Raw genomic sequence first — 19,360 nt, forward strand, 5'->3', positions numbered from 1 at the left:
CTTGCATTGCTATAAAGAAATACCTGAGGATGGGTAATTTGTAAGAAAAGAGATTTCATGGGCTCATGGTTCTGCAGGCTGTACAAGAAGTAGAGTGGTATCTACTTCTGGGGAGGCCCCAGGGAGCTTTTACTCATGGTGGAAGGTGAAGCAGGAGCAAGAGAGAGAGGGAGCAGGTGCCACATACTTTTAAACAGCCAGATCTTCTGAGAAGTCACTCACTATCACCAGGACAGTTTCAAGGGGATGGCACTAAGCCATTTATTAAAAAAAAAAAAATCACCCCCATGATCCAATCACCTCCCAGCAGGCCCCCCTCTGACATTGAGAATCACATTTCAACATGGGGTTCAGACGGAGACACAGTTCCAAACCATACCAGAAAGCCTAGCAGAAAGGACTGCTTGGCAGGAGCTGTGGTGTTCAGCCGGGGACCCAGCAGGGATGGAGCTGGAGGACGACGTGCCCCTCTTCGTGCTTGTCTTCCTTTAGACTGTGCTAGGGCCACCCTTGTCTAAACTCAGCCAGGAACCAGGGGGCAAGGGAGCCATGGATGAAGCCCTTGCAGGGGAGCCGCCCAGAGCAGAGTGAGGGGCAAAGTGAAGGCCTCCAGAATGGCCCAATGCTGGCTTCAGAGAAGGAAGCTTAGAAGGACCTCAGCAATGCGTTTATGCCACAGCAATAAATGTGGGAAAAACATAACAAGAAGTTCTCAGAGCCGGTTTTCCCTCCCTCTCCCATCTTCATCCCTCAAAACAGATAAAGACCCTTGAAACTGGGGCAAAGGACAGGCATTCGGGGTGGAAGGTAGTGGGTGGCGGAGTTGAAGAAGCCCACTGAGGGCTCTGTCATACTGAGGTAAAAGTGAGACTCCACTCTAGAGGTGAGGCTCAGACACTGGACCAAATGAAGGACTGGCTAAAATAGGGCCTGGGCGGATGCAGCTTTCCATAAGACATGCCCATCAGTGTGCCACATCAACTTACCATTACCATGGCAACCCCTGGCAGTTACCACCCCTTTCTATGGCAATGACCCAAGAACCTCAAAGTTACCACACTTTTTCTAAAAGTTCCTGCATAAACTACCCCTTAATCTACATGTGATTAAAAGTGGGTGTAAACATGCATACAGAACTGCTTAGAGGTGCTGCTACTGTCAGTGCACTGCTCATGGGGTAGCCCTGCTCTGCAAGAGCGGTCATGGAGCTGCCACACTGCTGCTTCAGTGAAGCCATTTTCTGCTGGGTGCAGCCAAGAACACTCAAAGGCTGAGCCCCACTTAAGGGCTCACCTGCCCCGCATCAATATCCCCTGGGCTGAGTTCCTTAACAATAAAGAACTGAAGCCCTAGATTAACGCCAGAAGCTGAGTGCCTGGGGAGCCTGAACCACACTTCCAGTGGAGCCTAGGGAAGCAACAAGTCTCCTGAGAGCCTCCAGCACCAGCAGGGTGTGTCAGCATCGGAGCTGTGGTCGAATCTAATCAAGGCACCAGAGCCCCCCAGCCCACGTTTCCTGCAGGCCCATGCAGGGCAGGAGAGATCCCTTCAAGTTCCATGTGCTTCACCTGTGTACACCCCAAGAAGGTATAGAGGTTGCTGAGACTAGAGGTCAGGGGGACCATGGAGGTCACTCAGCAGATGTCAACATTCACAGACAATGATGCTTAAAAGCCAGACCGCACACATGAGCTTCTTGAAGTTCTTCTGCAACTTCCCTGAGGAGGAGAGGGGAAAACTCATGAAAAGACTGAATTTACTCAGTTACTAACATGAATTTTCAGCTCTGGTAGGGAAGGGAGGTTGAGAGAGAAACTAAGTTCAGCTATAGAAACATCAAGCTGTGTTTCTTTCATGCACACCTGAGTTGTGGCCCTGTTCAATAGACATCTCCTCGATTGGATCAGATGAGCCTTTGTGTGGCCCAGCAAGGCTTCAGAACTCACTTGTAAAAGTATAGAAAGGACAGGTATCACAAGAGAGGGGACACTTGCCTGGCCTCCCCATCCCTTCCTCTGTCACTTAGCTTTTGTTTCGAATATAAGGTAAGTAAAAAGATTAAAAGCCCCACGTGACCTTGGAACTTCATCACTTAGATGGTAGAGAGACTCATAAAATACAACATGCCTTTGAAACCATTTTACCCTCTGGCCTGTGTCACCAGGAAAAATCTCTCTCATTGCTCTGCTGGCACCTGGCCATAGGCCCACACCTTGGAATCCTAGTTTCTGGTCCACTGAAGCTGGTTGATAATAAAAAATGAATCTATTAAGTTTGTACCTGAATTTTTTCCTGCAAGCATCTAAGGAACTGATACCATCTTCTTACCAAAAAATCTCTCACTTCTACTGCATTTCATCAGATTTGCAAGGGATTACAGCTAAGTCTGTAAGGGAATAATAAAATGCAAGAAACAGAAGATCATTTAGGGCTGAGAGATGAGTTAATTCAGATAAGAAAATGAAGACCCAAGGAGAAAAAAAATTATTTCCCAAACACCACCTTCTAAGTTAAAGACAAATCAGGCCTCTTGATTGAAAGACCAAAGTATTTTCTTTCCGCCATTGTGACTCCCCACACCACCACAATCCCCATCTACATCAGGAAGTTATGGCTGGCACCTTCCACAGATGGACCTGAGTACTCTGTCTACCCCAGGCCCCATACTCAGCACTGGGGGATTACATAAGGAGGAAGACAGACCTTGTCGCTGCCTTTGAAGTGTATATACCTGCCTGCATTGAACTGGATCAAGAGTCCTGATTTAGCTTATTTGGAGTGGCTGGTGTGTTCCAAAAGCCATCTTTCTTAGCAAGCTGAGACCAATCAAAGGGTTGATGCCCATATCTCATCTGTGCAAGCATGAGAAGACACCATCAGCTTTGGACTTTCCATGTCCTGGTTAAAACCAGTAGACAATTTGTGCCTCCCTAAATGAAGCACTTAGTGAGTGGTTGGAAAGATGGCTGAAGCCATCATTGGTGTAAGCGTTGTCAAGGGCATGTCTGTATGGTTGCTTGGGTCACTCAGGCTGATGTTTAGTGTAACAGTTTAAAGATCTGCTGGGAGGGAGGCTTCGGGGCTAAATGATACTAAGAGTCCACCTCAGGAAAAATGCTTTGGTAGCCGATGAGGACTGTGCTCTGAAAACTCAACCACTGCACTCCCCACACCCTATGCACAGGTTTCCATGGGACCCATGAGTCCCCCACACCTGCCAGTGCAGGCAGCCAGGGCTTTCCAACCCCACGCCCCAGGAAAGGGGTGCCTAGATACCAGAGCAAAGAAAGGCAGTTTGGGATTTATAGCTTTAAAATAGTCTTTGGATACAAAGAGTCTTGATTTGTAGAGAATAATTTTTTGATGCACTAAAGTCTCAAGAGGCCAGGCATTACGATTGTTATTCGAGCACTTTGGGAGGCCAAGGTGGGAGGATGGCTTGAGGCCAGGGGTTGGAGACCAGCCTGGCCAACTTAGTGAGACTCCATCTCTACATTTCTTAAAAAAAATTAACCAGGTATGGTAGCATATGCCTGTAGTCCCAGCTACTCAAGAAGCTGATGCATGACGATTGCTTGAACCCAGGAGTTCAAGGCTGCAGTGAGCCATGATTATACAATTGCACTCTAGCCTGGGCAACAGAACTTTGTTTCTTTAAAAAAAAAAAAAAGGAAATCGTTATCCTTTAAGAGCTTCTCCTTGCCCTTTAGATGAGACACTAACTTCTACTGCATCTATAAATCCCCACATCCCCTCTCCTCAGTTTCCAACCTCATTTCCTGCAATTTCCCTCCCGCCAGCCCTGCTTGGCAAGGCCTTCAGCTCCTCGCACACAAGTCTCTGCCCTATAGGAGGCCTTGTGCAGGCTCTTTCCTCCCCTTGGAACTCCTCCACCTGCTTCCCTTGTCTGTATTTGTCCTCTTTGATTCCCGTTTGTCTTTTCATCCTTTTAATGTCACTTCCTCAGAGAGAGCTTTGCTGATCTTCCATTCTAGCTCTTGGTTGCTAGTGACTCCCCCTCTAGTTTTCCTGCATGGCAGTTCACGAAACTCTTAGCATGCTTCAGCGCGTTTCCCTTCTGTTAAATGCCTGCCTTCCATAAGCTCGCGAAGCCGGGCAGAACTTGATGGTGGCTCTCTGGTTTCAAAGATCTCCACTCTTGTCACTATGCAATGCTCCTGAAGAAATGAATCTGAAAGAAACAAAGAAGCAGAAAGTATATATCAACCTATGTGGAAGAGGGCCACTGTAATGACATCTGAAGCTCTTGTGGGCCTCTCCCTACCTGGCAGGTGAAGTGCGCTGTGCCTCAGGGACCTCAGGGAGGAGGCGGGGTGCTGAGCATGGCTTTGGTGTGACCCTAGGATGTCACCCAACCTTCTTCCTGGCCCATCTACAGCCTCTGCTTGCCATAGAGCCAAGTAGCTTCCTTATGCAGTAGGAACTCTTATCCCCATTTATCAGAGAAGCAAGCCAAGGTGAGCAATGGACAGATCTAGAGCTGCCAGCATGATCATGTGATTGCAAACCCTGAGCTCCTTCCAATAACCGTGTGTCTTATAAATAATGGTGATAGTGTGAGCTGTGCCCAGCACCACTGAAAAACAAAATGTCCTAGAGACAGTAATGTCAAATGGAGAGACAGACAGGTAGATAGACAGACAGGTAATCTCCCCTTTGCTACCACTCAGGATGTTGCTTCCTCTCAGTCCATTTCCCAAATCCTCCTTTCCCCACACTCCATAACCTTGTCAGGGCTTACCTCCACCCTACGCTCTGTGCTTTCATTAATTTTTTTATCACCTATCCGTGAGCTGTAATCTAGGACTTTGTAGGGACAATTAATTAAAGTGAGGAGGTTCTTAAAAGGAGGTATCGACCTGCAAGTCAGCCCTTTCTGTTGGCAGAATTAATCTTCAGATTGCGGGTCAAGAGGAGACATCTTTAAAAAAGTGCCCAGCCAATCGATTTTTCAGACGTGTTCATGAAGTCGCAACAGCTATGTATGAACCTGATTGCATATCCTGCTTACTGCCTAAGAAAAGCATACCCGACTGAGTACACATGGGAGTGCAGCTTGTTTGAAGAATCTGTTGCTGTAGAATGATTAAAGGGAAGAAAAGGATAAAATGTGTATTTTAAAAAGCATCTATTGATCTATCTATTTATCTATCTATTATATATATATACTTCTGGTCCTTAATCCTGGGCAGGGTGTCTGCTGTCAGAGATGGGCAAGGATGGGTGCCAGCCATTGGAGAGCTGTTCCAGGGAGGGAGCTGGACCACTCTCTGGCCTTAGCCAGCCCAGGCAGCACCAGAAAAAGACTCATCCAACACTGAAATACATGGCCCCAGTGTGTGCATTACAATAGCAGGTGAGTAAAACTGTCTATTATACACATGCGGATGTAGGAGCTTTGCGATTATCTAGCCTAATGTGCAGATAAGGAAATCAGGGCCCTGGTAGGTACATGACTTTCTCAGTCTTGCTGTGTATGGTCCATTCCTCAAACTGAAATTCAGGACCTCTGACACCCAGGCTGGGCTCTAAGACATGCTGCCATTTCTCAGGGGAGCAATTGAGAGAAGCAGCCAGGCATTTTCCTGTCTGACCCCAACACCAGGGTTCTAATCTCCCTTAAGCTCACACAGTGAGCCAGGATGGCCGAATAGGAACAGTTCTGGTCTACAGCTCCCAACGTGAGCGATGCAGAAGACGGGTGATTTCTGCATTTCCATCTGAGGTACTGGGTTCATCTCACTAGGGAGTGCCAGACAGTGGGTGCAGGACAGTGGGTGCAGCGCACCGTGTGTAAGCCGAAGCAGGGCGAGGCATTGCCTCACTTGGGAAGTGCAAGGGGTCAGGGAGTTCCCTTTCCTAATCAAAGAAAGGGGTGACAGACGGCACCTGGAAAATTGGGTCACTCCCACCCTAATACTGTGCTTTTCCAACAGGCTTAAAAAATGGCACACCAGGAGATTATATCCCTCACGTGGCTTGGAGAGTCCTATGCCCATGGAGTCTCACTGATTGCTAGCACAGCCGTCTGAGATCAAACTGCAAGGCGGCAGTGAGGCTGGGGGAAGGGCACCCGCCATTGCCCAGGCTTGCTTAGGTAAACAAAGCAGCCGGGAAAGCTTGAACTGGGTGGAGCCCACCACAGCTCAAGGAGGTCTGCCTGCCTCTGTAGGCTCCACCTCTGGGGGCAGGGCACAGACAAACAAAAAGACAGCAGTAACCTCTGCAGACTTAAATGTCCCTGTCTGACAGCTTTGAAGAGAGCAGTGGTTCTCCCAGCACGCAGCTGGAGATCTGAGAACAGGCAGACGGCCTCCTCAAGTGGGTCCCTGACCTCTGACCTCTGAGCAGCCAAACTGGGAGGCACCACCCAGTAGGGGCAGACTGACACTGCACACGGCCAGGTAATCCTCTGAGACAAAACTTCCAGAGGAACGATCAGACAGCAGCATTCACGGTTCACGAAAATCCACTGTTCTGCAGCCACTGCTGCTGATATCCAGACAAACAGGGTCTGGAGTGGACCTCTAGCAAACTCCAAAAGACCTGCAGCTGAGGGTCCCATCTGTTAGAAGGAAAACTAACAAACAGAAAGGACATCCACACCAAAAATCCATCTGTACATCACCATCATCAAAGACCAAAAGTAGATAAAACCACAAAGATGGGGAAAAAACAGAGCAGAAAAACTAGAAACTCTAAAAAGCAGAGTGCCTTCTCCTCCTCCAAAGGAATGCAGTTCCTCATCAGCAACGGAACAAAGCTGGACGGAGAATGACTTTGACAAGTTGAGAGAAGAAGGCTTCAGACGATCAAACTACTCCGAGCTACAGGAGGAAATTCAAACCAAAGGCAAAGAAGTTAAAAACTTTGAGAAAAACTTAGATGAATGTGTAACTAGAATAACCAATACAGAGAAGTGCTTAAAGGAGCTGATGGAGCTGAAAGCCAAGGCTCGAGAACTACCTGAAGAATGCGGAAGCCTCAGGAGCTGATGCAATCAACTGGAAGATAGGGTATCAGTGATGGAAGATGAAATGAATGAAATGAAGCAAGAAGGGAAGTTTAGAGAAAAAAGAATAAAAACAAATGAACAAAGCCTCCAAGAAATATGGGACTATGTGAAAAGACCAAATCTACGTCTGATTGGTGTACCTGAAAGTGACGGGAAGAAGGGAACCAAGTTGGAAATCACTCTGCAGGATATTATCCAGGAGAACTTCACCAATCTAGCAAGGCAGGCCAACATTCAGATTCAGGAAATACAGAGAATGCCACAAAGACACTCCTCGAGAAGAGCAACTCCAAGACGTATAATTGTCAGATTCACCAAAGTTGAACTGAAGGAAAAAATGTTAAGGGCAGCCAGAGAGAAAGGTCGGGTTACCCACAAAGGGAAGCCCAACAGACTAACAGCAGATCTCTCGGCAGAAACTCTACAAGCCAGAAGAGAGTGGGGGCCAATATTCAACATTCTTAAAGAAAAGAATTTTCAACCCAGAATTTCATATCCCACCAAATTAAGCTTCATAAGTGAAGGAGAAATAAAATACTTTACAGACAAGCAAATGCTGAGAGATTTTGTCACTACCAGGCCTGCCCTAAAAGAGCTCCTGAAGGAAGTGCTAAACATGGAAAGGCACAACCGGTACCAGCCGCTGCAAAATCATGCCAAATTGGAAAGACCATCAAGGCTAGGAAGAAACTCCATCGACTAATGAGCAAAATAACCAGCTAACATCATAATGACAGGATCAAATTCACACATAACAATATTAATTTTACATGTAATTGGACTAAATGCTTCAATTAAAAGACACAGACTGGCAAATTGGATAAAGACTCAAGACCCATCAGTGTGCTGCATTCAGGAAACCCATCTCATGTGCAGAGACACACATAGGCTCAAAATAAAAAGATGGAGGAAGATCTACCAAGCAAATGGAAAACAGAAAAAGGCAGGGGTTGCAATCCTAGTCTCTGATAAAACAGACTTTAAACCAACAAAGATCAAAAGAGACAAAGAAGGCCATTACATAATGGTAAAGGGATTAATTCAACAAGAAGAGCTAACTATCCTAAATATATATGCACCCAATACAGGAGCACCCAGATTCATAAAGCAAGTCCTTAGAGACCTACAAAGAGACTTAGACTCCCACACAACAATAATGGCAGATTTTAACACCCCACTGTCAACATTAGACAGATCAATGAGACAGAAAGTTAACAAGGATACCCAGGAACTGAACTCAGCTCTGCACCAAGTGGACCTAATAGACATCTACAGAGCTCTGCACCCCAAATCAACAGAATATACTTTTTTTTCAGCACCACACCACACCTATTCCAAAATTGACCACATAGTTGAAAGTAAAGCTCTCCTCAGCAAATGTAAAAGAACAGAAATTATAACAAACTGTCTCTCAGACCACAGTGCAATCAAGCTAGAACTCAGGATTAAGAAACTCACTCAAAACAGCTCAACTACATGGGAACTGAACAACCTGCTCCTGAATGACTACTGGGTACATAATGAAATGAAGGCAGAAATAAAGATGTTCTTTGAAACCAACGAGAACCAAGACACAACATACCAGAATCTCTGGGATGCATTCAAAGCAGTGTGTAGAGGGAAATTTATAGCACTAAATGCCCATAAGAGAAAGCAGGAAAGATCCAAAATTGACACCCTAACATCACAATTAAAAGAACTAGAAAAGCAAGAGCAAACACATTCAAAAGCTAGTAGAAGGCAAGAAATAACTAAAATCAGAGCAGAACTGAAGGAAATAGAGACACAAAAAACCCTTCAAAAAATTAATGAATCCAGGAGCTGGTTTTTTGAAAGGATCAACAAAATTGATAGACCGCTAGAAAGACTAATAAAGAATAAAAGAGAGAAGAATCAAATAGACTCAATAAAAAATGTAAAGGGGATATCACCACCGATCCCACAGAAATACAAACTACCATCAGAGAATACTACAAACACCTCTACGCAAATAAACTAGAAAATCTAGAAGAAATGGATAAATTCCTCGACACATACACCCTCCCAAGACTAAACCAGGAAGAAGTTGAATTTCTGAATAGACAAATAACAGGATCTGAAATTGTGGCAATAATCAATAGCTTACCAACCAAAAAAAGTCCAGGACCACATGGATTCACAGCCGAATTCTACCAGAGGTAAAAGGAGGAACTGGTACCATTCCTTCTGAAATTATTCCAATCCATAGAAAAAGAGGGAATCCTCCCTAACTCATTTTATGAGGCCAGCATCATCCTGATACCAAAGCCGGGCAGAGACACAACAAAAAAAGAGAATTTTAGACCAATATCCTTGATGAACATTGATGCAAAAATCCTCAATAAAATACTGGCAAACAGAATCCAGCAGCACATCAAAAAGCTTATCCACCATGATCAAGTGAGCTTCATCCCTGGGATGCAAGGCTGGTTCAATATACGCAAATCAATAAATGTAATCCAGCATATAAACAGAACCAAAGACAAAAACCACATGATTATCTCAATAGATGCAGAAAAGGCCTTTGACAAAATTCAACAACCTTCATGCTAAAAACTCCAATAAATTAGGTATTGATGGGATGTATCTCAAAATAATAAGAGCTATCTATGACAAACCCACAGCCAATATCATACTGAATGGGCAAAAACTGGAAGCATTCCCTTTGAAAACTGGCACAAGACAGGAATGCCCTCTCTCACCACTCCTATTCAACATAGTGTTGGAAGTTCTGGCCAGGGCAATTAGGCAGGAGAAGGAAATCAAGGGTATTCAATTAGGAAAAGAGGAAGTCAAAAAATTGTCCCTGTTTGCAGATGACATGATTGTATATCTAGAAAACCCCATTGTCTCAGCCCAAAATCTCCTTAAGCTGATAAGCAACTTCAGCAAAGTCTCAGGATACAAAATCAATGTACAAAAATCACAAGCATTCTTATACATCAATAACAGACAAACAGAGAGCCAAATCATGAGTGAACTCCCATTCACAATTGCTTCAAAGAGAATAAAATACCTAGGAATCCAACTTACAAGAGACATGAAGGACCTCTTCAAGAAGAACTACAAACCACTGCTCAATGAAATAAAAGAGGATACAAACAAATGGAAGAACATTCCATGCTCATGGGTAGGAAGAATCAATATCGTGAAAATGGCCATACTGCCCAAGGGAATTTATAGATGCAATGCCATCCCTATTAAGCTACCAATGACTTTCTTCACGGAATTGGAAAAAAACTACTTTAAAGTTCATATGGAACCAAAAGAGAGCCCACATTGCCAAGTCAATCCTAAGCCAAAAGAACAAAGCTGGAGGCATCACACTACCTGACTTCAAACTATACTACAAGGCTACAGTAACCAAAAGAGCATGGTACTCGTACCAAAACAGAGATATAGATCAATGGAACAGAACAGAGCCCTCAGAAATAACGCTGCATATCTACAACTATCTGATCTTTGACAAACCTGACAAAAACAAGCAATGGGGAAAAGATTCCCTATTTAATAAATGGTGCTGGGAAAACTGGCTAGCCATATGGAGAAAGCTGAAACTGGATCCCTTCCTTACACCTTATACAAAAATTAATTCAAGATGGATTAAAGACTTAAGCATTAGACCTAAAACCATAAAAATCCTAGAAGAAAACCTAGGCATTACCATTCAGGACATAGGCATGGGCAAGGACTTCATGTCTAAAACACCAAAAGCAATGGCAACAAAAGCCAAAATTGACAAATGGATCTAATTAAACTAAAGAGCTTCTGCACAGCAAAAGAAACTACCATCATAGTGAACAGGCAACCTACAAAATGGGAGAAAATTTTTGCAACGTACTCATCTAACAAAGGGCTAATATCCAGAATCTACAGTGAACTCAAACGAATTTACAAGAAAAAAACAAACAACCCCATCAAAAAGTGGGCGAAGGATATGAACAGACACTTCTCAAAAGAAGACATTTATGCAGCCAAAAAGCACATGAAAAAATGCTCACCTTCACTGGCTATCAGAGAAATGCAAATCAAAACCACAATGAGATACCATCTCACACCAGTTAGAATGGCAATCACTAAAAAGTCAGGAAACAACAAGTGCTGGAGAGGATGTGGAGAAATACGAACACTTTTACACTGTTGGTGGGACTATAAACTAGTTCAACCATTGTGGAAGTCAGTGTGGTGATTCCTCAGGGATCTAGAACTAGAAATACCATTTGACCCAGCCATCCCATTACTGGGTATGTACTCAAAAGACTATAAATCATGCTGCTATAAAGACACATGCACACGTATGTTTATAGCGGCACTATTCACAATAGCAAAGACTTGGAACCAACCCAAATGTCCAACAACGATAGACTGGATTAAGAAAATGTGGCACATATACACCATGGAATACTATGCAGCCATAAAAAATGATGAGTTCATGTCCTTTGTAGGGAAATGGATGAAATTGGAAATCATCATTCTCAGTAAACTATCACAAGGACAGAAAACCAAACACCACATGTTCTCACTCATAGGTGGGAATTGAACAATGAGAACACATGGACACAGGAAGGGGAACATCACACTCTGGGGACTGTTGTGGGGTGGGGGGAGGGGGGAGGGATAGCATTAGGAGATATACCTAATACTAAATGATGAGTTAATGGGTGCAGCACACCAGCATGGCACATGTATACATATGTAACTAACCTGCACATTGTGCACATGTACCCTTAAACTTAAAGTATAATAATAATTTAAAAAATAAAATAAAGTAGAAAAAGCTCACACAGCACCTCCCCAACCACTTTTGCAGAGAGAACAAAAAGAAAGATGTCGATTTACCCGGAGAGCATCTGTCACTAATAGTAACACACGGCTTTCACTGAGGGTTAACTGTATCCAGGTGTGGTTCTTATCTTCTTACAAGTATTAGCCCATTTACAAATAAGGTGTGGGAGGCTTAGAAAGGTCAAGTGACTTGTCTAAGCTCACAGGGCAAGTCAAAGCTGGAACCAGAATTCTGGGATTAGTCCTGTGTTGCAAATAATTCTTTATTGCCTCAACGGACAAGGTGCACATCAATTTGAATTACTTGAGCTAAGCTGAGTGACTTGATTCCCGTTCCTTACATTGATGAGGATGCCAGACCTGTGCCTAATCCTTACTAGGAGCTGGACAGCACAAATGACAGGAGAAAGAGAAGTACACGGTAGCTGAGTATAATGAACAAAATCTCCCGCTTAGGTCAAACAGGGGCACAGTTGTGTTCTGCCTCATCTCAAGAAAAGTTAGGACCTAAACGCCGTGATCATTGGTTTTCTCATCTCTAAAACCGGTGTAATAGCATTCACCTTTTAGGGTTCCCAGGGATCTTGGGTTAGTCTGCACACATTTCCAGGAACATGCCAGGCACCTAGGGAGTAGCACAGCTCCTTCATGAGGTCCTCGATCATCATGAACAGATGTTAGTAATCATGACTGACACAGATGCTGCCTACGGGATGATGACGGTGGTGATGGTGATGATAAAGTTGTGGTTACATTGCTGCTGTGATGATGGGACAACAGTGAGGACACAGAAGAAAGAACATGGCTCTGCCATGTCAGGACCATTTAGGTCAGTGGTTCCGAACTAGGAGTGATTTCACCCACAGGGGATGTTCGGCAACGCCTGGAGACACTTTTAGTTGTTCACACTGTTGGGGGAGGTGCTATTGGAATCCAGTTGTGGGGGCCAGGGACCTTTTTAAGCACCCTATAATGCATAGGAAAGACCCCACAAGAAAGAATGATCCAGCCAAAATGTCTGTGGGGCCCAGTTTAAAAAAACCCTGGTCTAGGAGGACGGAAAACCTGAACACTGGAAGTGAGAGATTGAAGCTTCCAGGAGCCTTGTTGATTACTTAACACACCTCTTTCAGCTACTGCTTTGAACCATACAGGAATCTGCACGCCTTGCTGTGCAGGTTCCAGACATTGCCCTGATTCTTGCCAAAGAGCAGGGACATGGGGAGTCCTCACCAAGTTCCAAATGCCTCCACAGAGAGGGAGTCTCTGTGTGGTGATGAAACCTGCTCTGTCCATTTTGTCATTTGGAATTCTCTTGGATGGCCTGTGAGTTTTCTGTTATAGAATCAAAACCACATTTTCTTAAAAGACAAGAGACTGTGGTCTATTCTGCCTGAGACCCCCATATGATGCCAGAGAAGCCACAACTCACAGGCCCTGCATCACCTGCCGCTGTGTGCAGATGAGAAAGTCTGTCTTCCTGGAGGGGGTTCTTATGAGCACAAACAGTGATGAATGACATTAAATGCATGATGAAAAACTAAGCCACCACAGAAAGCTGACTGCTCACCCCACAGAGGCACAGAAAGCTGGCTGCTCACCCCACAAAGGGAGAGCACTTTGTGGATGAGACCTGATTTTTTTTCTTTCTTTTCTTTCTTTTTCTTTCTTTCTTTCTTTCTTTTTTCTTTCTTTCTTTCTTGTTTCTTCCTTCCTTCCTTCCCTTCTCTCCCTTCCCTCCCTTCCCTCCCTTCCCTCCCTCCCTCCCTTCCTCCCTTCCTTCCTTCCTTTCTTTTTTTGACAAAATTTCATTCTGTCACTCAGGCCAGAATGCAGTGGTGGGATCACAGCTCACTGTAACCTCGACCTCCTAGGCTCAAGCAGTTCTCCTATCTCAGCCTTCTGAGTAGCTGGGACTACAGGTGCACAACACCACACCCAGTTTATTTTTTTAATTTTTGGTAGAGACATGGTGTTGCTGTGCTGTCCAGGCTGGTCTTGATCTCCTGGCCTCAAGTGATTATCCCACCATGGCCTCCCAAAGTGTTGGGATTACAGTTGTGACCGCCATGCCTGGCCAAGACCTGCTTCTTAATCATTGTTGGGTTCATAGAGCTTCACACTGTGTCATCCATGGTACCATAGAGAGAAAGGAAAGCACTTGTAAATGTGTATGTTACTGCCTCCGCTGCCTTCCAGGGAGGTGAATCCCTCATCAGGGGCCTCTGCTGAGTGGATGATGGGTATGGAGATGGGAGGGAGGGGAATCCCTCATCAGGGCCTCTGCTGAGGGGGTGATGGGTATGGAAATGGCAGGGAGGTGAATCCCTCATCAGGGCCTCTGCTGAGTGGGTAATGGGTATGGGGATGGGAGGGAGAGGAATCCCTCATCAGGGCCTCTGCTGAGCGGGTAATGGGTATGGAGATGCAGGAGAAGAGGAGTTGGTACAGAGCTGAATTGTCCAACACACGACAGAGAAATAAATGAAAAGTAAGGCAGTGGCTAACATGGGGTTTGGGTGGGGCCAAGGAAAATTGAGTGACTGGCAGGCGGGTAGCAGGAAAGGGGAACGATGGGGGCTGCAATGTTACAGGGTAGGTTCTGAAGTTGTCTGACAGGTGGTGAGTGATAGAGACCTTTTTCTTGATATCCCAGTGAAAACTTCAGTAATCACATGACTGCCACTTTTGTAAAAGGGGCTTGCATTTGGGGGCTGCAAGGTTGGTGCAAGGTTAGATCTGGGGGTGCCTGTGGGAGACCTGCCACAGCTGGGCTGCGTGACAACAGAGTACTCGCTTCTTCTCATGGCTGTACTGGTGCATGGCAGCCCCTGACTCAGGTCCATAGTCTGACACTGCCAGGTTCAAGGTCAGACTTTACACCTGACCCAGATCTCCCACAGGCTACTTATTCCTGTCTCCTTCCAAATTCAGCAATGTATTACACCACCTTGAAGAAGATGGGGCAGAGTGGAGGGGAGGCTAGATGGACAATCCCAAACAGAGCCCCAAATCTACATCAGATTTTCCTTTTAACCAAAATCTATTTGGTATTCAGCAGAAATTTTGAGTCTAGTGTTTGACATAATTTAATAGTGTGCATTAATGACTATAATTTTCCCCTGTAGTCGAGATACTAAGAAAATGAGACGTGCTTCATCTACACCACACACAACAGTAACCAGGACAGACTTGGAAATGACAGTAAAGAACAAAGTCCATGAGGGCCAACAGCTTGTGGGGAACTTAAGAGACACACAGCACTCCACACAGAAAGCACATTCCACTCCAGTTGTAAAAAGGTTTCAGGCTCCCTGGTGTTTGTTACATTCTTTTCCACTGACTAAATTGCTGTGTGGTGGGTAATACCATTCTCATTGTGCAGGCACCAAAGCTGAGGCCAGAGGGGTTAGGAGATGGTATACGTCCAAGGATAACATTAAGATGGTTTAAGTTCAGTTTATTTGATTTTATTTTATTTTTTATAGACAGAGTCTTGCTCAGTTACCCAGGCTAGAGAGTAGTAGCACAATCACAGCTCACTGCAACCTGGAACTCCTGAGCTCAGGCAAACCTTCCTCCTCAGCCTCCTGAGTAGCTAAGGCTACAGGCATGCACCAACACACCTGGCTATTTTATTATTATTGTTATTATTATTATTATTATTATTATTATTATTATTTGTAGAGACAGGGTCTTGCTATGTTGACAAGGCTGATCTTAAACTCTTGATTTCAAGGAATTCTTCCACCCCAGCTGCCCAAAGTGCTGGGATTGCAGGCCTGAGCCACCATGCCAGTCCATAAAGTTTTATTTTAAGTCCTTAGATGTGGGATTTCTTTTTTAGAGCAGAAAGTACTACCTGAACTGAAACAGGTGGTCTTGCAACTCGCAATGGATTATGGAAATAGTTGGCATGTATATTGGTGAGGTTCGCACCAAACCTCAAACAGAATAAATGCCATTTGAAGAACAAATCTCAACTTTAACCTTCTTTCATCCATGGGTAAGTGCTACATTTTTGAAAAAATATGAATTTAAATAAAAGTACTTTATTATGGTGAGAATATATATTACCTATCACGAAACATGTCCTTCTGTATGTTAACTTACCCAGGCAAATGAAAACTTTAGTAAAAACATTTACATCTGGATATCTAGTCCTATATATCCAACTGCCTTCTCAACATCTCTAACACACAACTCAAACTTTCCTCTCAAATTAGGATTGCTAGATAAAATAAAGGATGCCCAGTAAATTTAGAATAACAGCACATGGAGGAGGAGCCAAGATGGCCGAATAGGAACAGCTCTGGTCTACAGCTCCCAGCGTGAGCGACGCAGAAGACGGGTGATTTCTGCATTTCCATCTGAGGTACCGTGTTCATCTCACTAGGGAGTGCCAGACAGTGGGCGCAGGTCAGTGGGTGAGTGCACCATGCACCAGCTGAAGCAGGGACGAGGCATTGCCTCACTCGGGAAGTGCAAGGGGTCAGGGAGTTCGCTTTCCAGGGGTGACAGACGGCACCTGGAAAATTGGGCGACTCCCACCCGAACACTGTGCTTTTCCGACGGGCTTAGGAAACGGTGCCCCAGGAGATTATAGCCCACACCTGGCTCAGAGGGCCCTACGCCCACGGAGTCTCGCTGATTGCTAGCACAGCAGTCTGAGATCAAACAGCAAGTTGGCAACGAGGCTGGGGGAGGGGAGCCCGCTATTGCCCAGGCTTGCTTAGGGAAACAAAGTAGCCGGGAAGCTTGAACTGGGTGTAGCCCACCACAGCTCAAGGAGGCCTGCCTGCCTCTGTAGGCTCCACCTCTGGGGGCAGGGCACAGACAAACAAAAAGACAGCAGTAACCTCTGCAGACTTAAATGTCCCTGTCTGACAGCTTTGAGGAGAGCAGTGGTTCTCCCAGCACGCAGCTGGAGATCTGAGAACAGGCAGACTGCCTCCTCAAGTGGGTCCCTGAACCCTGACCCCCGAGCAGCCTAACTGGGAGGCACCCCCCAGCAGGGGCAGACTGACATCTCACACGGCTGGCCAGGTACTCCAACAGACCTGCAGCTGAAGGTCCTGTCTGTTAGAAAGAAAACTAACAGAAAGGACATCCACACCAAAAACCCATCTGTACATCACCATCATCAAAGACCAAAAGTAGATAAAACCACAAAAATGGGGAAAAAACAAAGCAGAAAAACTGGAAACTCTAAAAAGCAGAGTACCTCTCCTCCTCCAAAGGAATGCAGTTCCTCACCAGCAACGGAACAAAGCTGGATGGAGAATGACTTTGATGAGCTGAGAGAAGAAGGCTTCAGACGATCAAATTCCTCCGAGCTACGGGAGGATATTCAAACCAAAGGCAAAGAAGTTGAAAACTTTGAAAAAAATTTAAAAGAATGTATAACTAGAATAACCAATACAGAGAAGTGCTTAAAGGAGCTGATGGAGCTGAAAACCAAGGCTCGAGAACTACCTGAAGAATGCAGAAGCCTCAGCAGCTGATGCAATCAAATGGAAGAAAGGGTGTCAGCCCTGGAAGATGAAATGAATGAAATGAAGCCAGAAGGGAAGTTTAGAGAAAAAAGAATAAAAAGAAACGAGCAAAGCCTCCAAGAAATGTGGGACTATGTGAAAAGACCAAATCTACGTCTGATTGGTGTACCTGAAAGTGATGGGGAGAATGGAACCAAGTTGGAAAACACTCCACAGGATATTATCCAGGAGAACTTCCCCAATCTAGCAAGGCAGGCCAACATTCAGATTCAGGAAATACAGAGAACTTCACAAAGATACTCCTCGAGAAGAGCAACTCCAAGACACATAATTTTCAGAGTCACCAAAGTTGAAATGAAGGAAAAAATGTTAAGGGCAGCCAGAGAGAAAGGTCGGGTTACCATCAAAGGGAAGCCCATCAGACTAACAGCGGATCTCTCGGCAGAAACCCTACAAGCCAGAAGAGAGTGGGGGCCAATATTCAACATTCTTAAAGAAAAGAATTTTCAACCCAGAATTTCGTATCCAGCCAAACTAAGCTTCCTAAGTGAAGGAGAAATGAAATACTTTACAGACAAGCAAATGCTGAGAGATTTTGTCACCACCAGGCCTGCCCTAAAAGAGCTCCTGAAGGAAGCGCTAAACATGGAAAGGCACAACAGGTACCAGCCACTGCAAAATCATGCCCAAATGTAAAGACCATCGAGACTAGGAAGAGACTGCATCAACTAATGAGCAAAATAACCAGCTAACATCATAATGACAGGATCAAATTCACACATAACAATATTAACTTTAAATGTAAATGGACTAAATGCTCCAATTAAAAGACACAGACTGGCAAATTGGATAAAGACTCAAGACCCATCAGTGTGCTGTATTCAGGAAACCCATCTCACGTGCAGAGACACACATAGGCTCAAAATAAAAGGATGGAGGAAGATCTACCAAGCAAATGGAAAACAAAAAAAGGCAGGGGTTGCAATCCTAGTCTCTGATAAAACAGACTTTAAACCAACAAAGATCAAAAGAGACAAAGAAGGCCATTACATAATGGTAAAGGGATTAATTCAACAAGAAGAGCTAACTATCCTAAATATATATGCACCCAATACAGGAGCACCCAGATTCATAAAGCAAGTCCTGAGTGACCTACAAAGAGACTTAGACTCCCACACATTAATAATGGGAGACTTTAACACCCCACTGTCAACATTAGACAGATCAACGAGACAGAAAGTCAACAAGGATACCCAGGAATTGAACTCAGCTCTGCACCAAGCGGACCTAATAGACATCTACAGAACTCTCCACCCCAAATCAACAGAATATACATTTTTTTCAGCACCACACCACACCTATTCCAAAATTGACCACATAGTTGAAAGTAAAGCTCTCCTCAGCAAATGTAAAAGAACAGGAATTATAACAAACTGTCTCTCAGACCACAGTGCAATCAAGCTAGAACTCAGGATTAAGAAACTCACTCAAAACAGCTCAACTACATGGAAACTGAACAACCTGCTCCTGAATGACTACTGGGTACATAATGAAATGAAGGCAGAAATAAAGATGTTCTTTGAAACCAACGAGAACCAAGACACAACATACCAGAATCTCTGGGATGCATTCAAAGCAGTGTGTAGAGGGAAATTTATAGCACTAAATGCCCACAACAGAAAGCAGGAAAGATCCAAAATTGACACCCTAACATCACAATTAAAAGAACTAGAAAAGCAAGAGCAAACACATTCAAAAGCTAGTAGAAGGCAAGAAATAACTAAAATCAGAGCAGAACTGAAGGAAATAGAGACACAAAAAACCCTTCAAAAAATTAATGAATCCAGGAGCTGGTTTTTTGAAAAGATCAACAAAATTGATAGACCGCTAGAAAGACTAATAAAGAATAAAAGAGAGAAGAATCAAATAGACTCAATAAAAAATGTAAAGGGGATATCACCACCGATCCCACAGAAATACAAACTACCATCAGAGAATAATACAAACACCTCTACGCAAATAAACT

This window comes from Pongo abelii, chromosome 20 (genome assembly GCF_028885655.2).
Source record: "Pongo abelii isolate AG06213 chromosome 20, NHGRI_mPonAbe1-v2.0_pri, whole genome shotgun sequence".
Taxonomy (NCBI): Eukaryota; Metazoa; Chordata; class Mammalia; order Primates; family Hominidae; genus Pongo; species Pongo abelii.